Consider the following 23,160-nt stretch of genomic DNA (forward strand, 5'->3'; position numbering starts at 1 on the left):
AGCCATGTGTTTGATGTGAGTCTGGAAGGAGAGTTTACAGTCTAACCAGACACCTAGGTATTTGTAGTTGTCCACATATTCTAAGTCCAGAGTAGTGAAGTTGAACAGGCGGGCAGGTGCAGGCAGCGATCGGTTGAAGAGCATGCATTTAGTTTTACTTGTATTTAAGATCAATTGGAGGCCACGGAAGGAGAGTTGTATGGCATTGAAGCTCGCATGAAGGGTTGTTAACACAGTGTCCAAAGAAGGGCCAGAAGTATACAGAATGGTGTCGTCTGCGTAAAGGTGGATCAGAGACTCACCAGCAGCAAGAGCGACATCATTGATGTATACAGAGAAGAGAGTTGGTCCAAGAATTGAACCCTGTGGCACCTCCATAGAGACTGACAGAGGCCCGGACAACAGACCCTCCGATTTGACACACTGAACTCTATCAGAGAAGCAGTTGGTGAACCAGGCGAGGCAATAATTTGAGAAACCAAGGCTGTCGAGTCTGCCGATGAGGATGTGGTGATTGACAAGCCTTGGCCAGGTCAATGAATACGGCTGCGAAATCGATGGCGGTTAAGATATCGTTTAGGACCTTGAGCGTGGCTGAGGTGCACCCATGACCAGCTCTGAAACCAGATTGCATAGCGAAGAAGGTATGGTGGGATTCGAAATGGTTGGTAATCTGTTTGTTGACTTGGCTTTCTAAGACCTTAGAAAGGCAGGGTAGGATAGATATAGGTCTGTGGCAGTTTGGGTCTAGAGTGTCTCCCCCTTTGAAGAGGGGGATGACTGCAGCTGCTTTCCAATCTTTGGGAATCTCAGACGACACGAAAGAGAGGTTGAACAGGCTAATAATAGGAGGGGCAACAATTTCAGGAGATAAATTTAGAAAGAAAGTGTCCAGATTGTCTAGCCCGGCTGATTTATAGGGGTGCAGATTTTGCAGCTCTTTCAGAACATCAGCTAACTGGATTTGGGAGAAGGAGAAATGGGGAAGGCTTGGGCGAGTTGCTGTAGGGGGTGCAGTTCTGTTGACCGGGGTAGGGGTAGCCAGGTGGAAAGCATGGCCAGCCGTAGAAAAATGCTTATTGAAATTCTCAATTATAGTGGATTTATCGGTGGTGACAGTGTTTCCTATCTTAGTTAGGGATGTAAATTTTAGAATTTTTGGTCGTTTTCCTAAGCCAGGATTCAGACACGGCTAGAACATCCGGGTTGGCAGAGTGTGCTAAAGCAGTGAATAAAACAAACTTCGGGAGGAGGCTTCAAATGTTAACATGCATGAAACCATGGCTATTATGGCTACAGAAGTCATCAAAAGAGAGCGCCTGGGGAATAGGAATGGAGCTAGGCACTGCAGGGCCTGGATTAACCTCTACATCACCAGAGGAACAGAGGAGGAGTAGGATAGGGGTACGGCTAAAATCTATGAGAATTGGTCGTCTAGAATGTCTGGAACAGAGAGTAAAAGGAGGTTTCTGGGGGCGATAAAATAGTTTCAAGGCATAATGTACAGACAAAGGTATGGTCGGATGTGAATACAGTGGAGGTAAACCTAGGTATTGAGTGATGATTAGAGAGATATTGTCTCTAGAAACATCATTGAAACCAAGTGATGTCATCGCATGTGTGGGTGGTGGAACTGAAAGGTTGGATAAGGTATAGTGAGCAGGGCTAGAGGCTCTACTGTGAAAAAAGCCAATAAACACTAACCAGAACAGCAATAGACAAGGCATATTGACATTAAGGAGAGTCATGCTCAGTCGAGTGATCATAAGGGTCCAGTGAGCAGTGAGGTTGGTTGGGGTAACGGCAATTCAGACAGCTAGCCGGGCCATCGGTAGCAAGCTAGCATAGGATGGAGGTCTGTTTTTAGCCACCTCGTGCATTTCCGTCGGTAGATTAGTGGTGATCCGTGTGGTTACCCCATAATGTTAACTTTCACTGCTATGCGGATGACACACAGATGTACATTTCAATGAAACATGGTGAAGACCCAAAATTGCCCTCGCTAGAAGCCTGTGCTTCAGTCATAAGGAAGTGGATGGCTGCAAATATTTTACTTTTAAACTTGGACAAAACAGAGATGCTTGTTCTAGGGTCCCAAGAAACAAAGAGATCTTCTGTTGAATCTGACAATTAATCTTAATAGTTGTACAGTCGTCTCAAATAAAACTGTGAAGGACCTCAGCGTTACTCTGGACCCTGATCTCTCTTTTGACGAATATATCAAGACTGTTTCAAGGACAGCTTTTTTCCATCTACGTAACATTGCAAAAATCAGTAACTTTCTGTCCAAAAATGATGCAGACAAATTCATCCATGCTTTTGTTACTTGTAGGTTAGACTACTGCAATGCTCTACTTTCCGGCTACCCGGGTAAAGCACAAAATAAACGTAATTTAGTGCTAAATACGGCTGCTAGAATCCTGACTAGAACCAAAAAATGTGATTATATTACTCCGGTGCTAGCCCCCTACACTGGCTTCCTGTCAAGGCAAGGGCTGATTTCAAGGTTTTACTGCTAACCTACAAAGCATTACATGAGCTTGCTCCGACCTATCTCTCTGATTTGGTCCTGCCGTACATACCCCCTCGCCCCTTGGGTTGTGCTGTGGCAGAGATCTTTGTGGGCTATACTCAGCCTTGTCTCAGGATGGTAAGTTGGTGGTTGAAGATATCCCTCTAGTGGTGTGGGGGCTGTGCTTTGGCAAAGTGGGTGGGGTTATATCCTTCCTGTTTGGCCCTGTCCGGGGGTGTCCTTGGATGGGGCCACAGTGTCTCCTGACCCCTCCTGTCTCAGCCTCCAGTATTTATGCTGCAGTAGTTTATGTCGGGGGGCTAGGGTCAGTTTGTTATATCTGGAGTACTTCTCCTGTCTTATCCGGTGTCCTGTGTGAATTTAAGTATGCCTTCTCTAATTCTCTCTTTCTCTCTTTCTTTCTCTCTCTCGGGGGACCTGAGCCCTAGGACCATGCCTCAGGACTACCTGACATGATGACTCCTTGCTGTCCCGAGTCCACCTGGCCGTGCTGCTGCTCCAGTTTCAACTGTTCTGCCTGCGGCTATGGAATCCTGACCTGTTCACGGGACGTGCTACCTTTCCCAGACCTGCTGTTTTCAACTCTCTAGAGACAGCAGGAATGATCGGCTATGAAAAGCCAACTGACATTTACTCCTGAGGTGCTGACTTGCTGCACCCTCGACAACTACTGTGATTATTATTATTTGACCATGCTGGTCATTTATGAACATTTGAACATCTTGGCTCTGTTATAATCTTTACCCAGCACAGCCAGAAGAGGACTGGCCACCCCTCATAGCCTTGTTCCTCTCTAGGTTTCTCCCTAGGTTTTGGCCTTTCTAGGGAGATTTTCCTAGCTTACATGCTTCAACACCTGTATTGCTTGCTGTTTGGGGTTTTAGGCTGGGTTTCTGTACAGCACTGAGATATCAGCTGATGTACGAAGGGCTATATAAATATATTTGATTTGATTTGATTTGGTAGAGGGGATCAATCCAATTGGCAAAATAGATATAGTTAAATTGACCCTAGAAAAATTGTCCGATAGACCTACTCAGATAGCAGCCGGATAGACAGCTAAAGATTAGCGGGCCGCAGATGGGTGTTCAGGTAACGTCGCGACGGAGTGGCCAGTTGGATAACTCCCTCGGGCAGATAATGTCGGTAGTCCAGTCGTGAATGCCCGGTGGGGCTCCGCATTGGCAGTAAAACGAGTCCGGATAGGTGATTGTAGCCCAGGAGTGGCTGATGAAACTCTTCAGCTGGCTAGCTCCGGAATAATTGATGTTTGCTCTGGGATCGACGTAAGCCAATAGTCACACGGATAGCAGCTAGCTAGCTGCGAGATCCAGGTGTAAATGTCCAGAGCTTCTGGCTAGCTTTTATTGTGGATTTCAGAATTGAGGTAAATATTATTTATTTTTTAATTGGTGAGGCGGGTTGCAGGAGAGTGTTTTGAAATAGAGTTTTTGGAAAAGAAAAATATATAAAAGTTAAGTGAAGAAAGTTGTAGATATATATATATATACGGAACACGACAAGACAAGGACAAAGGACGTCTGACTGCTATGCCATCTTGGGATGAATAGGTTGGAATCTGTTTGGTTGGAAAATGTTTTTAATGCTTTTGTATGTGGGGTGCTGTCCTCAGATAATCGCATAGTGTGCTTTTGCCATAAAGCCTTTTTGAAATCTGACAACGCGGCTGGATTAACAAGTTTATCTTTTAAATGATGTATGAAAGTTCAATTTTATGATTTCTGTCATTTGAATTTGGCGCTCTGCAATTTCACCGGCAGTTGTCGAGGTGGGTCGCTTGAGACACGTCTAGCCCAAAGAAGTTTGAGCCAATCAGGTGTGTTGTGACAAGTTAGGGGTGGTAAACTGAAGATAGCCCTATTTGGTAAAATACCAAGTCCATATTATGGCAAGAACAGCTTAAATAAGCAACGAGAAATGAAAGTCCATCATTAATTTAAGACATATCAAGAACTTTTCTTGAAGTGCAGTTGCAAATACCATCAATTGTGTCACGGCTCCTCCTCTGCATTGCAGGGGCGGTTCCTCCTGCAGGCAGAGTAGGGTCGTTAGTGATTAGAGACACCTGGGATCAGAGTATTTAAACTGTCACTAATCACCTCTCTCTCTCTCTGCTCCTCCAGGTATGAACCTGTTTTGTTTGTTCTTTTGTAGTTTTCACTCAGTCATTCACACACAGATTCACGCATCCATGCACTTTACATACACCTTACATTATGATACTTCCACACCTCATTCCTTTTTCTTAGTTTAAAGTTAATAGTTTTGTTTACAATAAAGAACATTTTTTAATTGGCCTATACTTGTTGTTCGCGTCCCCTCATTTTTGCCACAGGCTATGAGCCGGCCTGTGACAAGTGGGGGCTCATCTGTAAGTTAAAGTTGATTGTACTTTAGTCTTACTTTAGTATTTTAGTTTTGTTACAGGAATTATATTCCTCTGTTTTAATACCCAATTAAAATTAAACACTGTCAATTCATAAGAATTTGTAAGACTCTTATTTGTATAAAATGGACAGAGACCAGTCTTAAGTCAAACTGCAGCGTTTATTCTCGAGAGTACTGCCCATGATACATTTTACCACAGGTTATAAACTGAAAATGACGTCATTAGTTTTAGTACTAGCCCGTCTCATCGCCGCTCCAGTACAATGGCTGTATGGTTCTCAAGCTTTCCCACATCGTCTCTCTCCCTATTATGATAATTTATGAACCGAGCCAAGATCTGCCTGTGTAGATAAGCATTCTAGCCAGTCTGGCTATAAGTTCATTCATTTCTACAAAGGAACAGACAGTCATTCTTGATTATACACACACACATTATATTCAGTACTAGGATTATAAAGAAAATTCATACATATACAGTAATATAATAGTATTCTGATTAGTCAGTCCTGATTGAAATGTATACATAGTTAATCATTATTGATAAAAATTCCCTTAACAAGTTTACTTTAACATTTTGTTATAGTTGGTTAAGGTTTTGTCTAGATTGTCTTTGTCTTATTATTGATATGTTTGTTTATTTGTAATTTGGCTTATTTAATTATTGTTTTGTAGTTAACTTGGGTTAGTTTGTGTTGGTTGGGCCAATATTGGAGAGAGCATTGAGAGCCATGTGTTCTTTTGGTTCAGTTAGCTTGGTAGCTAAATTTGGTTAGCAATTCACTCTGGGTTTTTCTGGGTTTTGTTCAGGTGGGAGTCCTCTCATGTTCAGGCAATAGGAGGCTCGTGGTGTTTTTGCTTTAGGTGGCAGTGAACGTAGTTAGAGCATCCCTTTACCTTTTCCCTTACATCGGCTCAGGAGCACCTGCGTGGTTATGGGGGGCCGCCAGTTTCTGGTTGTCTTTTCCACTCCACTGGTTTTGTGTGCATAAAACCCCACCACATGTGACTGCATGAAGACCAGGGCCAGTTAGTTAGTTGTTTTTGGAGGATAGTGGGGTGTGGCTCCTGTCCTTAACTCACCTGCTGTCAGTTATTTTTTTTATTTTTTTATAGCATTTGTAATAGTTGTATTGGTTGAGGAAAATGTCTTCCATTTTGAGTAGTTTTGTTCAAGCTCCTTCAGAGGTAACCTTAGAGTTGTGTACTAAGGAGTAGTTAATTGAAATTGCTGAACACTGTTAAAACTAGATTAAAGCAGGGTCTTAGAGAAATGGGTGTTTTTTGGGGTCAGTCTGCTAGTAGTGAGGGTGCAGGTTTTCAGTCTAGCCCTTCATTAACTTTTGAGCAGCAAAGGGAGCTGTTGCAAATGCAGTTAGAGAGGGAGAGATTGAGAAATGCGAATAGACCAGAAGGACTACCACAGTTTGATGTTTCACAGAATCTTTGTTTGTTGCCTAAATTTGATGAGTCAGATCCAGACACGTACTTTGCTTTATTTGAGCGTATTGCGGAAGCTAGAGCTTGCTCAGATTTGGACATGACTATGTTGTTGCAATGTGTACGTACAGGTAAAGCACGTGAGGCTTTTACAGCACTGAGTGTAGCTGACAAAAGTTTTTGCTCAAATTAAATCAGTAGTTCTGAAGGTCTACGAGCTTGTGCCAGAGGCATATCATCAATGTTTTCGTTACAGGAAAAAGTTAGATTCACAAACCTATTCTGAGTTTGTTCGTGATTTGACTTCTGCATTTAATCGTTGGTGTACAGCTTCTGATGTTAGTACTTTTGAGTTTCTGTCTAATTTGATTGTGTTAGAACAGTTAAAAAATTCTGTGTCTGACCAGGTTGCTACATACATGAATGAACGTAAAGTTAAGTCTCCAAATGATGCAGCAATCCTTGCAGATGAGTACAGGCTAACACATAAAAGCCATTTTGAGTCAAACAGTGACATTTACCATAAAAATAACTTTACTCCTAGGAATAGTAGGTCACCTTTTTCTGGGGCTTCTTTCCAAAGACCTCTGCAGACGTTTGGGTCTGGAGGACTTAAAGCACCAGTTAATGCTAATACCTTTCGCTACTGTTTAGTTGAAGGACATTGGAAGAAAGATTGTCCTCTGCTTAAATCAAAAAAGTCAGGTCAAGTTAAACCTGCTGTGATGGCAGCTCCTGTTACAGCCTCTGACCACCAGGGTGAGCTTTTTCAGCCACTCGTTGAGCTTGATTCTCAGTCTTCCCACCGTGATTTTTCAGCCTTTATGTGAGATGGTGTAGTGTCCCTGTTAGATGGCAACCAAAATGTTTCAATCAAGATCTTAAGAGATACTGGAGCTTTAGATTATTTTATTCTGGAATCTGTTTTGCCGTTCTCTAAAGAGTCTGATACTGGCAGTTGTGTAATGGTATGTGGTATGGGTTTAGTTCCATTCTCTTGTCCTTTACATGAAGTTACCCTAAAATGTGGTCTGGTAGAGGGTGATGTAGATGTTGGGATTAGACCCCAGTTGCCAGTAGAGGGAGTCCACATTATTTTGGGGAATGACTTCGTAGGTAGTAAGGTGTGGGCAGATGGCAAACTAAACATCTGTAAGAAGCTACCTTCAGTGTCACCTGCAAAGGAATCGCCGGATCAAAACTGTATGTCTCCTGAGGTATTTCCAGTTTGTGCGGTTACCCACGCGGCCTCTCGTAAGGAGATTGAGAGTAAGCCAGAAAGTCTTGAGTTGCTAGTCAAACTCCAGAAAGAACAGTTGACTAGTTCTAGAGATTCATTGATGGCTGAGCAAAAGGCCGATACTACCTTGGCTGATCTGTTTGATAAGTTTGTTCCTGATTCAGTGGTGAGGAATAGTGCTCAGTGTTATTTTCTTCTTGATGGGCTGTTGGTCAGGAAATGGGTTCCACACTATGATCAGGGTCTAGGAGAACCAGTCATTTAAATAGTTGTACCTACTACTTTGCGAAATAAAGTGTTGCAAACTTCACATGGTGATGAGGCAGGTCATATGGGTGTTCGTAAAACTTATGATCGCATACTTCGTAATTTTTTCTGGCCACGTTTAAAGCGAGATGTATCTCAGTTTATTAAAACCTGTGATACGTGTCAGCGCACAAGCAAGCAAAACCAGGTTGTAAAGCCAGCACCTTTGTATCCAATACCAGACATAGGGCAACCTTTTGAGCATCTTATCGATTGTGTTGGGCCTTTACCAAGGTCCAAGTCAGGTCATAGCTACTTATTAACTGTATTGTGTCAAGCAACCAGATATCCGGCAGCTTTTTCCATGCGTACCATAACTTCAAAATCAGTAGTTAAAGCGTTAACTCAATTTATTTCAACATTTGGGATTCCAAAAATCATCCAGTCAGATCTGGGGTCTAACTTTACCTCCCATTTATTTGCTCAGGTTCTCAAACAGCTTAAAGTTAAACACAACAAGTCTACTGCGTTCCATGCCCAGAGCCAGGGAGCTTTGGAACGTTTTCATCAAACTTTAAAATCCTTGCATCGTGCATACTGTACAGAACTGTCTGCAGATTGGGAGGAGGGGTTACCTTGGCTGTTACTAGCTACTCGTGAAGTAGTGCAGGAAAGCACAGGGTTTAGCCCAAATGACTTAGTGTTCGGTCATAAGGTGCGTGGGCCTTTAGCAGTGTTGCAGTATGGTTGTTCGCCTGAGGAACCACATCAGTGTCACGGTCGTCCTCCTCTTCATCTGAAGAGGAGAGGCGAGAAGGATCGGACCAAAATGCGGCGTCGTAAGTGTCCATGGTAAATCTTTAATACCGAAAGTACTGACACTGTATACAAAACAATAAACAAATGACGACCGTGAAGCTACAACATAGACAATCACCCACAAACAAACAGTGCAACCCAGGCTACCTAAGTATGATTCTCAATCAGAGACAACTAATGACACCTGCCTCTGATTGAGAACCATACTAGGCCGAAACATAGAAATACCCAAATCATAGAAAAACAAACATAGACTGCCCACCCAACTCACGCCCTGACCATACTAAATAAATACAAAACAAAGGAAATAAAGGTCAGAACGTGACAATCAGAACCTTATTGACTATGTAAATGGCTTTAGGTTGAAGTTGTATAGGGCTGGTGAACTGCCGAAAGAAAAACTCAAATCTTCTCAACGGAAAATGAAACTGAAATATGACAGACAGGCTGAGCTGCGTGAGTTTAGTCCCGGTGATCGTGTACTTGCTCTTCTGCCTCTTGTAAGTTCACCTTTTCAGGCAAAATATTGTGGTCCTTTCAATGTGTTGCGTAAAGTGTCAGATTTGAACTATGGTATTGAAACCCCTAGTCATAGGAAGTCCTCTAAATTATGCCATGTGAACCTGTTAAAATGTTATCCTTCCCGTGATCTAAGCAAAGTTGAAGGCACTCCAGCGATGAGGTCAGCGTTGACTGCTGCTCCAGTCCCTGCATCTTGTGGCTTTAATTTGGTGGAGGGGGGAGAAGAGGAGGACGTTAGGGTTTCAGATGAGGTCTTACAAGGTCGGTTGAAAAACTCCCAGACTTTGCAAAACCTTGGGGTTTTGGTAGATCATTTAGACTGAGAAACATGATGAATTGGTAGCTCTTATTAGAAACTACCTTGTTTTGTTTTCTGACACTCCATCGCAAACCCACTTAATTGAGCATGATATAGACATCGGAGATGCTAAGCCTATCAAACAGAGATTTTATCGTGTATCTGAGGAGAAGAGATTGTTTCCAGTTTCAGAGGTGCAGTATATGTTGGACAATGGTATTGCGGAGCCATGTTGTTCAAATTGGGCTTCACCCTGTCTTTTGGTCAAATAAGTCTGATTCCACTTTCAGACCTTGCACTGATTATAGAAAGGTTAACAATGTTACTAAAGCAGACCTTTACCCTCTTCCTAGGATGGAGGACTGTATTGATCAAGTTGGGTCAGCAAAGTATGTTAGCAAATTTGATATTTTAAAGGGATATTGGCAAGTACCCCTTACCAAAAGAGCTTGTGAGATTGCTGCCTTTATAACTCCATCTGGTTTGTTCTCTTATACAGTGATGCCTTTCGGCTTGCGGAATGCTCCAGCCACCTTCCAGAGGCTAATGAATCGGGTGGTCTCAGGTCTGGAAGGGTGTGCCTTGTATTTGGACGACGTGGTCATCTACTCAGACTCCTGGGATGAGCATGTTTGGAGAGTGCAAGCCCTGTTTGAAAGACTGGTGTGGGCCAGGTTGACTAGTAATTTGGCAAAATGTGAGTTTGGCTGTGAAGCAGTTCCCACAGCCGTCCACAAAGAAAGAACTGATGCGCTTCCTGGGAATGGCGGGGTACTACCGTGCTTTCTGTAAAAACTTTTCAGTAGTAGTGTCTCCCCTGACCAATCTGTTGAAGACCAAGGCTGAATTTATCTGGTCCACCCAGTGTCAAGAGGCATTTGATGCAGTTAAGGCTCTTTTGTGTTTGGCACCTGTATTGGCAGCACCAAATTTTGGGAAACCTTTCAAATTGCAGGTAGACGCCAGTCAAATCGGTGCTGGGGCTGTGCTTCTCCAGGAGAATGATAACAATGTTGAGTGTCCAGACAGTTTCTTCTCCCGGAAATGTAATAAGTATCAGAAAAACTATTCTGTAATTGAAAAGGAGGCTTTAGGTCTCATTTGGGCTTTATAGCACTTTGAGGTCTACGTTGGTTCTGGTTTGACCCCTTTAACTGTGTTCACTGACCACAACCCACTTTTTTTTCTGAGGTCCCTGCAAAATCCCAAACAGAGCCTGATGTGTTGGGCTTTGTTCTTGCAACCATTCAACCTTGACATTAAACACATTCTTGGTAAGGATAATATCATTGCTGATGCTCTGTCCCATGCTCCTTTTACCTAGTTTGTATCTTCTCTCTGCTGACCCCTACGGGCTGTCTGCACCTCTTTCCTCTTAAATTGCTCCCCAGGTACCAGGGCTGCCGAGTTTGAGGGGTGGACAGTCAGTTGGGGGACACGGGGCTACTACTAGGAGCTGGGACTGGTATCCTTTTTTTGTTTTTGGGGAAATTTGAATTGTTTTGAATATGTTGGAGGAAGTTGGGTTGAGGGTGGGACCCTCATTTTAAGGAGGGGTTTGTCACGGTTCCTCCAGCAGGCAGAGGAGGGTCGGTAATCACCTCTCTCTCTCTCTCTCTCCGCTCCTCCAGGTATGAACCTGTTTTGTTTGTTCTTTTGTAGTTTTGCATAGTTTTCACTCAGTCATTCACACACACAGATTCACGCATCCATGCACTTTACATACACCTTACACTATGATACTTCCACACATCATTCCTTTTTCTTAGTTTAAAGTTAATAGTTTTGTTTACAATAAATTAAAAAAATTAATTGGCCTATACCTGTTGTCCGCGTCCCCTCATTTTTGCCACAGGCTATGAGCCGGCCTGTGACAAGTGCTATGATGAAAATGGCTCTCATGAGAACTGCCACAGGAAAGGAAGACCCAGAGGTACTTCTGCTGCAGAGGGTGAGTTCTGAACCTCAGAAATTGCAGCCCAAATAAATGCTTCACAGAGTTCAAGAAACAGACACATCTCAAAATCAACTGTTCAGAGGAGAATGCATGAATCAGGCCTTCATGGTCAAATTGCTGAAAATAAAATACTACTAAAGGACACCAATAATAAGAAGAAACTTTCTTGGACCAAGAAACATGAGCAATGGACATTATAACCGTGGAAATCTGTCCTTTGGTCTGATCAGCCCAAATGTGAGATTTGTTATGTTTCAAGGAAAAAGGGGGAGGTTTGCAAGCCGAAGAACACCATCCCAAACGTGAAGCATTGTGGTGGCAGCATCATGTTGTGGGGGTGCTTTTCTGTAGGAGTGACTGGTGCAGCTCACAAAATAGAATAATGAGGAATGAAATAGTATGTGGATATACTGAAGGAACATCTCAATACATCAGTCAGGAAGTTAAAGCTTGGTCTCAAATGGGTCTTCCAAATGGACAATGACCTCAAGAATACCAGCTCTGTCAGGAAAAATGGGCCAAAATTCACCCAACCTATTGTGGGAAGCTTGTGGAAGGCTGCCCAAAATATATGACCCAAGTTAAACAATTTAAAGGCAATGCTACCAAATACTAAGTGAGTGTATGTAAACTGCTGACCCACCTAGGATTAAATGTCAGGAATTGTGAAAAACTGAGTTTAAAACTATTTGTCTAAGGTGTATGTAAACTTCTGACTTCAACTGTATATTTTGATTTGTTTAACACTTTTTTTGGTTGTACATGATTCTGTGTTATTTCATAATTTTGATGTCTTCACTATTATTCTTAAAATGTAGAATATTGTGAAAATAAAGAAAAACCCTTGAATGAGTAGGTGTGTTCAAACTTTTTTTCTGCACTCTTAGTGCTGCCCCGGTCAACTGTAAGGGCTGTTATTGTGAAGTGGAAACGTCTTGGAGCAACAACGGCTCAGCCGCAAAGTCAACAGTATTCAGAACCTTTACTCAGTATTTTGTTGAATCACCTTTGGCAGCAATTACAGCCTTACGTCTTCTTGAGTATGATGCTACAATGACGCTTGAAACACCTGTTTTTGGGGAGTTTTCTCATTCTTGTGAACTGACACAATCCTGTCGGGGACCTCTACGGACAATTCCTTCAACATCATGACTTTGTTTTTGCTCTGACATGCACTGTCAACTGTGGGACTTTATATAGATAGTTGTGTACCTTTCCAAATCATGTCCAATCAATTGAATTTACCACAAGTGGACTCCAATCAAGATGCAGAAACAGCTCAAGGATGATTTAATGGAAATAGCATGCACCAAAGCTCAATTTCAAGTCTTATAGGAAAGGGTCTGAATACTTATGTAATAAGTTATTTCTGTTGTGTTTTTATACATTTGCCAACATTTCTAAAAACCTGTTTTCGCTTTGTCATTATGGCGTATTGTGTGTAGATTGATGAGGGAAAAGTGATTTAATCCATTTTAGAATAAGGCTTTAACATAACAAAATGTGGATAAAGTCAAGGGGTCTGAATACTTTCCGAATGCACTGTACATGTAGGCCCTTCACATATAGTTTATGCGCAGCACTTCATTTTAAGCATCAATTTATCTAATCAGTTATTGTTTTCATGCTCAAACCGTGAGCAACACTTGTCAAGGTCAGACATTTCTCTCAAAACGCAGGGATGTCGATTCGCACAGGACAAGTATTATCCGAGGACCTTGGGGTTAGTCAAAAAACATTTTTTTTTGCCTGGAATTATTACTCTCCTGCTATGTAAAAATGATAGACATGGCAGATTCGGTCGGGACTTAAATTACGGATGTGGTTATTTGTGCTCGTGTACATAATTACATAATCCTATCTCCCCAGTAAAATTAATCCTGTGCAAATAGTGCTATAGGCTACTGACGGTGATGGCCGATGCACTCGTCGTGGCAATAGCCGATCTCAAGATGAGCTACTTTGAAAAGCAGTGCCGCTGTTAACTACAAATTGGTTCTACAGACAGATTATTCTCTTTTCAGCAGTATGCATTTGTTTTCCAAACTATATGTTTTTCCAGCAATTGTATTTTGAAATCTGCAAAAGGCAAACCGACAGCTGCAACCAACCATAGAAATATAATCCATAGATGGCAGTTCTCATTCAAGTCAGGTCTGGCATCCATTGCTTGTGTACCCTTGAGTTTAACAGTCAAATTGCCAGGGTAGAGGTTTTAAAACCCTTGTATGGATTGTATGTCTATGGCCACAATGCAAAAAATCTGTAACCTATATTTGGCACTCATGCTGCCCAAACTGCAGCCTTCCCAAATACAGGTAACTGCCAAAATAAAGGAAACACCTGATACAAGGGATACCTGTATGCTATGGTGTGGGGTGCATTTCCTGGCATGGTTTAGGTCCACAGGCGCATTGAAGCTGTTCTGCCAGCTCGTGGTGGTGCAATACAATTTTAATACACTTTATGTTGGTGTTTCCTTAATTTTGGCAGAAACCTCTATGTGCTTGTGATAAAACTTAATCTTGAATTAAATATTTTTTTTTATAAACTATTGAACCTGTGGCTAAATTATGCTCTCTGGTGTATTTTGAACATTGAGAGCGGGCTACTGTGGTTGGATAAAAAAATGTAATATAAAATGTTTTAATTTGTATTGGTCTTTTTTTGCTCGGGGCCCAGCCCCTGACTCACACAACTGACCAGTCACATTCCTTTATTATGCAGTTCATTTTATTTTGATCAGTTACCCAACCAAGGCAGGGCCCCCCATTTACCTACATGGGCCCCCTACCTCCCCTACCTCCCCTACTCCCCCAATGAGATGATTAGCAGAGAGGCAGCAGCAGGCTGTCTACACTCATTGAGACCGGGCTCCTGAGTCTTCCTGTGGTTGGCGGTTGCAGTGGGAAAACATAAAATATATACTACATACACTATATATACAAAATGATGTGGTACCCCTTCAAATTAGTGGATTCGACTATTTCAGCAACACTGACAGGTGTATAAAATTGAGCACACAGACACGCTATCTCCATAGACAAACATTGGCAGTATAATGGCCTTACTGAGGAGCTCAGAGACTTTCAACGTGGCACCGTCATAGGATGCCACCTTTCCAACAAGTCTGTTCGTAAAATTTCTGCCCTCTTACAGCTGCCTCAGTCAAATGCAAGTGCTGTTATTGTGAAGTGGAAATGTCTAGGAGCAACAAAGGCTCAGCCGTGAAGTGGTAGGCCACACAAGCTCACAGAACAGGATAGCAGAGTGCTGAAGCACATAAAAACGGACTGTCCTCGGTTGCAACACTTACTACCGAGTTCCAAACTGCCTCCAGAAGCAACGTCAGCACAAGAACTGTTCGTCGGGAGCTCATTGAAATGTGTTTCCATGGCCGAGCAGCCAGACACAAGCCTAAGATCACCATGTGCAATACCAAGCGTCGGCTGGAGTGGTGTAAAGCTCGCCACCATTTGACACTGGAGCAGTGGGAACGCGATCTCTGGAGTGATGAATCACGCTTCACCATCTGGCAGTCCGAAGGAGGAATCTGGATTTGGTGGATGCCAGGGTAACGCTACCTGCCCGAATGCATAGTGACAACTGTCAAGTTTGGTGGAGGTGGAATAATGGTCTGGGGCTGATATTCATGGTTCGGGCCAGGCCACTTCAAGTGAAGGGAAATCTTGATGCTACAGCATACAATTACAGTATACACAATTCTGTACTTACAACATTGTGGCAACAGTTTGGGGAAGACCTTATCCTGTCTCGGCATGAAATGGTTTGTCAAGATCGGTGTGGAAGAACTTGACTGGCCTGCACAGAGCACTGACCTCAACCCCATTGAACACCTTTGGGATGAAATGGAACGCTGACTGTGAGCCAGGCCTAATCGCCCAACTGACCTCACTAATGCTCTTGTGGCTGAATGGAAGCAAGTCCCTGCAGTATTGTTCCAACATCTAGTGGAAAGCCTTCCCAGAAGAGTGGAGGCTGTTATAGAAGCAAAGGGCGACCAACTCCATATTAATGCCCATGATTTTGGAATGAGATGTGGACGAGCAGGTGTCCACACACTTTTGGGTCATGTACTGTAGCATAATACAGGAAGTTTCTAGAGATCAAGTCCCACATCCAATATGACAGCGAGACCCATGTAAGATTAGGGAAGACAACCCTCCCTCCTGGTCGGAGCATTGCACGTCTCCACTGACACATCGGGTTTGCTGCTACACCCTGACGCGACCCACATATTCCCCTGAACAATGTTACTTCAGGGACACTCCAGGGACACTTATGAAGCTACTGAAATCCTCCAGAACTGTTTTGAGTCCACTGACTGGGTGACCCTGACGGACAGCGCCGACGACCTGGAAGAGGTAGCGGATACTGTCTCGGAGTACATCTGTTTCTGTGAGGATCTCGTTATTCCCAAAAAGAAAGTCAACATCTTTCTCAATAATAAACTGTGGGTAACTTGGAAATTTAAAGAGCTCCTCAATCAATTTTTTTTATTTTTTTAATCAGGTGGCAGTAAAGAGGAAAGGAAAAATACTCAGACGTTACTCAAAAGCAAAATTAAGGAGTGCAAGGCAGCATACAAAGACAAATTAGAAAACCTTTTCAAGAACAAGGTCAGTAGAAAAGCCTGGCAAGGGCTACAAACCATCACAAACCAAAGAGACATTGTTTGACAGTCGGAAAATACCTTGCTTTTGGAAATTATTTGAACAGTTTTCATTGTTGGTTTGACGTGTGATTTTATATCGCAGCAGAAAGTACACTTGGACCGGATAGACAGCATATCAGATGTTGATATGCAGATCTCTGTGAAGGACGTCAAGCAATACTTTCAACGTGTCAACCCACAATAATCATATGGTCCAGAAGGCATCAGCAGCAAGGCAGTTCAGGCATGCGCAGACCAGCTCCTATTACCTTTACAGAAGTTGTTCCAGCTGTCACTGGACAGTGGGATAATTCCAGATGAATCGAAGACGTCACTGATTGTCCCAGTACCTAAAAACAACAGGCCGAGAGAAAAGAACGATTTATGACCTGTAGCCTTGTACCTATGAAATGTTTTGAAAAAATGAATTTAAAAACAAATTCTCTCTGGTCTCTCATTCCAATTAGATCCAAACCAATTCACCTTCTGTGCCTCTAGGGGTGTTGAAAATATGTTATTGGTCATGCTGAACAATATCTATGAACACTTAGATAATGCAAATAGTCCAGAGAAAATGTTATTAATTAACTTCAGTAGCGCGTTTAACACCATCCAACCCCACCTACTAGTAGATAAGCTGGTGAATTCGGGTGTTAACTCTCTACTGATCAAGTGGATTCATAGTTTCTTTGTGAAACAAGTGAAGTTTTACTCCGCCATTTCTACATCTTGAATGGTTAATGCGGTAGACCCTCAAGGATGTGTACTTTCACCCATACTCTACACACTGTACACACACTACACAAATGATTGTCAAGCCTCTGACTCAGCCCACAAATTCTTAAAAAATGCAGATGACACCGCTGTTGTGGGTTTCCTCCACCCAGACCAAAAAAACAAAAGAGATGGAAATTGATTTCAGAAAGAACAAAACTCCACTACCCCTACAAATATCATTGAGGAATCAGTCGATTCACCGCACACAAATACCTGGGAATCGGAATAGACAACAAACTGAAATTCAATGACTGTGCCTTTGTCAAATATTAAGAAATTGAAACAGAAAAAGTTATTTCTTGCAAATGTAAACATTTTGACCACCATATCTTACAAATGTTCTATAAGTCTTGCTGAGTGTGCTGTTCTTTGGTCTGATATTCGTGTTTGGAAACACGCGAGCGCAAGCCCAAGTCAAGCTTCTGCACTTTATCAAGACGGCGGGAAGGATAATTGGTATGAACCAAGAATCAGCCACCAGCCTGTACACAAAACACATCCTCCTAAAACCTGAAAGCATTTTACGGGACAGTACTCATCAGCTTCACTCAAAAATCAGTCACAGAAGCAGCTCGACAAAGGGAAAGAGACATCTTAAAAAGAAAAGAAAAACAGATATACATTACTAGTCAAAATTTTGGACACACCTACTCATTCAAGGGTTTTTCGTTATTTGTTCTATTTTCTACATTGTAGAATAATAGTGAAGACATCAGAACTATGAAATAATACATATGGAATCATGTATTAACCAAAAAAGTGTTAAACAAATCTAAATATATTTTAGATTCTTCAAAGTAGCCACCCTTTGCCTTGATTATAGTTTTTCACACTCTTTACAATCTCTCAACCAGCTTCTTAAGGTAGTCACCTGGAATGCACCTGATCACACCAGTAGGCAGGCGATAGACCAGCTGTAGGCCAGAGCAGTGAGAGTTGAAGTGGATGGAGTCCAACGTTACGCGACTCCCCTCCTTTTCATCAAGAACATGCCCAAGCTGCAAGCCCTTAAGGAAGCTGTGCTCCCACTGCTCACATCACAGAGAAGAGGCTGGCAAAGTCACTAGAGCAAGCATTCAAAGTAGCATTCAAAGCGAAGATTCAGAAGTTGGAGCAGGCCAGCTACGCCGTCAAGCTAGCGACAGGCGCTGAAGACGACACTGCCATTAGCTGGTACATCCCACACCACAGCATAACGGCAAGAATGTTGTGGTATTCAACTGATCGTTCAAGTACAAAGGGGACCACATTAACAAGCTCCTGCTCCCAGAACCCATGCTGGGCCCCTCTACTTGCAGTGCTCCTCAGATTTAGAGATCACTCTGTTGCCATCAGCAGTGACATTCGTGGGATGTTCCACCAATGGTGAGGTTGGTCTGGAGAAGACAAAAGACTCGATAGAGAAGTCCTTCTACATGGACAACTGTTTGCAAAGCCTGACTGACAAGGAAGATGCCAAGGCCCTTGTGGACAAACGTTCCTTGGGGTAAGCTTGCACTGTCAGTCCGACACCCTGTTGTACAAGTCCCGCCAGTCGTACAAGTCCAACAGTTACCATGCACGCTATTTACAAGAACTTCCAGACCTGCACCAGATAGCCCTTCCAAGGTGCCACACCAGCCCAGAGATGGACTCCCCGGCTTCCCTTAGGGACATCCACTTGTTCTGTGACGCCTGTGGCCTGCAGAGGCTAGGCCCTTTAGGTTAGAGGCCTTTTAGTGGATGCTAATATAGGCCAGAGGGGGTGCCATAAATCTTTATCTTGTCAGTCTTAGTAGTTGGTTTCTCTCTGTCCTACAAGAGGTTCATCTTTAGGTTCATGTTTATGCTGCTCTGTTAATAGCTGTATGTAAATAGTGTAATCTTATTCTTATTCATTCATGTTTATATAGCATTATTTTTATTTCGCGTAATTATGACACTTTACTGATACTGTTATGTTGTGCATGTTTTTGCCTTATAGAACTACAATTAATTTGGATTGACACAAGTAGTATTCCACCAAGTGTGGCGTACAGCAGGTCAGCCACCAGGGGGAGAATCATCGAGGCCTGGTGACAGGAGTCGACATCACGAGGCGATGGCTCCCTCTGCTGGATGTGCCAGGTCTCGACGGGCTCTCCTGCCAGGACTAATTGGGGCTGATTGTGCTTGGTGAGTAATCAAGGGGCTTATTGCTCACCAGCTGGATGAGTCCCATAAAGCACAAGGGAGAGGGGACTGGGGAAAGAGAGGTTACCCCTGTATAGTTGTGCACAGTCCCAGGGATAACGGAGGGAGCTCAGTTTGGTTCCCCCAGGATACAGCAAGACCCCGGAGCCCAGAAGACAGTATCCCGGAGGAGGTCTCCTGAAGGAGATTATTTTATTTTTCTTTGTTGTATTAATAAACACCCTTGAAATCGAGCTAATCTAACTCTGTCCGTGTCTGATCTGTGTAAATGTCTTGACCAAACCCCCTTGTCTGCCACACAAGATTCACTCCCAGTCAAGATTCATGGTATAGCCAAAAGTGTGTGTGTGCTTAATGTGTGTTGGTGAAGAGGAAAAGGAAATACATATCCCAAAAGGAGAAGCATCAGCATTGTTCTTACCGGACATCCTGTGGAGGGTCGGAACCCAAATCACAGTCAGCATAAATGTACTAGCGGGTGAGGGCATTCACAGCCGTCCGCTCAGATGGGTGAGGGCATACCAGCCAACTATTATCTAACATTGACACAGCAACCAGACCTTAGATGTCTTTAGATGCAGTTATCAATTCAGGTTCTGTGTCTCATTCTTTCTTTCTCATTCTATGTGGTTGTAGACATTCACTTGGATGGAATTACAACCTAACAGCAGCATGAGATTGTTAAAACCTTGAACAAAAGTAACAAAAAGTAATTTGTTTAATTTAATTTATTTTCATTATTTTATGTCCATCAATGCTCTAATTGACCCTAGCTTTCCATGTTAGATGAATACTTGGGGCAGTAGAAAAGGGAAGGAAACTTGGAAGAGAGAGCTACAGAGATATGAAAAGAAAGAGACGGAGAGAGAGATGAGATGAAAGATGACAATACTTTCATGGAGCAAACCTATTTATTAACTTTCCAACCTATTGTTGATTCAACCAGTACCTTTTGACATGTTATTTTGCATCTTCAAAACGCTACAGAATCTAACTTTCGTCTCAGAACGTGCAGAAACAAGAAGAATTGTCATGCTTCGTGACTAACACACTATGAGTAATTCTGTGACAGTATGGAAAATGTGTGTACTCTGTATGTAAATGTAGGAAGTGGTATGGATTAGTGGCTTTTCTCTCTTGCACCTCTAACACACTGTGAGCAGTTCTGTTGAAACTCAAATACACTACAAACTCCTGCATTTCACGACAGTTCTACTGCAATAAGGTGATCAAATTAAGATCCTACATCTGTAGCTGCAGTAACCCATGTGAGGGCACCTCACTCTGGCTGTCCATTCAGCAGGACACATGCCAACATAATGCTGCCACAATGCCTGCCAACACATACACACACAACTCCTGCATTAGCAATGTGAAAGCCTAAGACTTCATGCATGTGTTTACAGTAAAATAGCCAGAGACAACAAATAGACAGAATCACTCACAGAGCAGATGGGGAAGAAGAATGGTTTGGTTCACTCAACTGTAAAATGGACCATACCCTATTTATACCCTAAGAATAGGGTATAGATAGGGTATGAATAGGGACACTGGTGTAAGAATAATTTATATATAAGGTATGAATGTGGACACTGGTATAAGAATAGGGTATACATAGGGTATGAACAGGGACACTGGTGTAAGAGCAAGTCGCAAGATTTTGCAAGATTTTCGAAAGCATTCCACAGGAATGCTGGCCCATGTTGACTCCAAATGCTTCCCACAGTTATGTCAAGTTGGCTGGATGTCCTTTTGGTGGTGGACCATTCTTGATACACAAGGGAAACAGTTGACGGTAAAAAAAACAGCAGTATTTCAGTTCTTGACACACTCAAACCGGTGCGCTTGGCACCTACTACCATACCCTTTTCAAAGGCACTTAAATATTTTGTCTTGCCCATTCACCCTCTGAATAGCACACATACACAATCCATGTCTCAATTAACTCGAGGCTTAAAAATCCTTCTTTATCCTGTCTCCTTCTTTTCATCTTCACTGATTGAAGTGGTGATGTCAATAAGCTTTCATATGGATTCCTTTGGTCAGTCTATGTCATTGAAAGAGCAGGTGTTCCTAATGTTTTATACACTCCGTGTATGTCATTGTTGAGAATGTTATGTCATTGTTAATGTGACTGGATAATTACAGTTGAATTTTTTTTTTGAGGACACAGTTGTGTGTTTGTGTCAAGACTACAGCACTGCTACCGAGAATCTAGCAGGCCCTGCTCTCATTACAACACTAATCCACAGAGAGGAATTACAGGGTCAGGGCAGGAGAGGAAAATGTCAGAGTGTTGGCAGACTGGCTGAAAAGCAGCCGCCTCGCTCTCTATATTTTATATATTCTCTCTTTCTCTCTCTCTCTCTCTCTCTCTCTCTCTCTCTCTCTCTCTCTCTCTCTCGTGACAGCCCTGTGCCCACTCGGCACAGGTCCTCCTGATCCCCTGCTGCCCTGGCATGTGGTGCCCATGCCCACGCTGCTTCAAGAAACAACCGCTGGCACCAAGGCGACAGTCCTGCTAAAAACCGAAAGAAGCGGTGACAAGCCATTGTCCAAGGAATAACATGACAATATAAAAAAACCATCTCTGGGGTTGAGATTAAATTTGCATTAAAAACTGAAGTCTCTCCTTTGTCCTTCCTTTTTTATGGTACATCACACAGATACATTGGCAGTCTTTTACACAATGTGGTGCTGCGCTGCAAGCTGGCAGTGCTCGCCCCTGTCAGAATGACAGAGAGGGACAAGGTAAGGAGGTTGGGGGATGGAGGCATTTGTTTACAACGCTGTATGTTGACACTGAGACTAAGAGGGCACACTGACTGCTATGCAGGCAACTCAATCCAAGTCACTTTCCTTTCCTTTTCCAGACAACCTTCAGAGGTTGGATGAAACATGAAAGCCATCAAAAACCCAACCCGACCAGAACAAGGTACATAGTGTTCCTGTAATGGACAGTCTTTTCCAGGCACAGAGTGATTCTCAAATGTCAAGAGAACATCCCTGAAGCAGTTATCCAGAGCGACACATAATTGCTCTAGATTAAATGGACTATTATGTGTTTAAAGAGCAGGTTCAGAGGTGGGTTGTCCTCTGTGATTGGTTTCAAAGATAACTCCTGGTCTTTGGGTGGCCCTGTAAAACCTTACTTAAGTAAGTTGTTTTTGTACGACCCCATGATGCACTACTCTTGGCTCCTTTATTGCTATGATACAGTAAGATACCTTTATTTTCAGCATCTCAATGGAAAACAGCCGAGAGTGATGACAGGTATTACACTGAAGATGGAACACACTGTCACTCTCCCTTTTCTGAGCTGAGAGATGGTGAGAGCAGTGGAGGGATAGGGATTTGATACCCATCAATGCTCTGCATACGGGCTATGACCTTGGGGATATTAATGAACACACTCTGTTTGATACACATACACATGTAGGATCTTAATTTGATCAATCTTTTGTTGATGAGAATTTTCCTGCACAACAGGCAATGCAAACTTGTAGTGTATTCAAGGTTTAAAAAGGCTTCCAAAGTTTGTAATTTCCACTTTAAAATGCCAGACTTAATTTGCCCTAATGTAAAATTTATCAACACCTACAAAAATATCCATGACTTCTAATCAACATAATAATTGGCATTTCCTGTTGCTGCAGGATTATTTTATTGTTGTAGCAAACTGGCTCAAATTAAGATTCTACATCTGTACTTATCCACACTATCAAGGACAGAGAAACGTGAAGCTCGCACTGAATGCTGGGTCTAAACATAACATGTCCCTCCCTCTCCTTCCTCACTATGCAGATGATGAATAAACCTAGCGCTGTGCTCAGCTCTGTGACACTGGCTCAAATTTTAGCAAAATTATAAAAAATAAATAACAAAAATATCACATTTACATAGAGTTGAAGTCGGAAGTTTACATACACCTTAGTCAAATACATTTAAACTCAGTTTTTCACAATTACTGACATTTAATCCTAGTAAAAATTCCCTGGTCAGTTAGGATCACCACTTTATTTTAGGAATGTGAAATGTCAGGATAATAGTAGAGAGAATGATTTATTTAAGCTTT

At 42.6% G+C, this 23,160-nt stretch overlaps 1 protein-coding gene across 3 annotated transcripts in view; it reads right to left on the reverse strand.

The window, feature by feature from the left end:
* The window catches only part of LOC109889307 (cadherin-13), a 582,397-nt gene that overhangs the window by 356,045 nt on the left and 203,192 nt on the right, over positions 1–23,160 (reverse strand). The window contains exon 1 of one of the 3 annotated variants that reach the window (XM_031822710.1): positions 16,406–16,481. The exons of the other annotated variants lie outside the window; for them this stretch is intronic. The gene's annotated coding sequence lies outside the window, so the exon portion shown is untranslated. Of the gene's footprint in view, positions 1–16,405; positions 16,482–23,160 lie in introns of those variants that run through there. 3 annotated transcript variants of the gene reach the window in all.

This window comes from Oncorhynchus kisutch, linkage group LG4 (assembly GCF_002021735.2).
Source record: "Oncorhynchus kisutch isolate 150728-3 linkage group LG4, Okis_V2, whole genome shotgun sequence".
Lineage (NCBI taxonomy): Eukaryota > Metazoa > Chordata > Actinopteri > Salmoniformes > Salmonidae > Oncorhynchus > Oncorhynchus kisutch.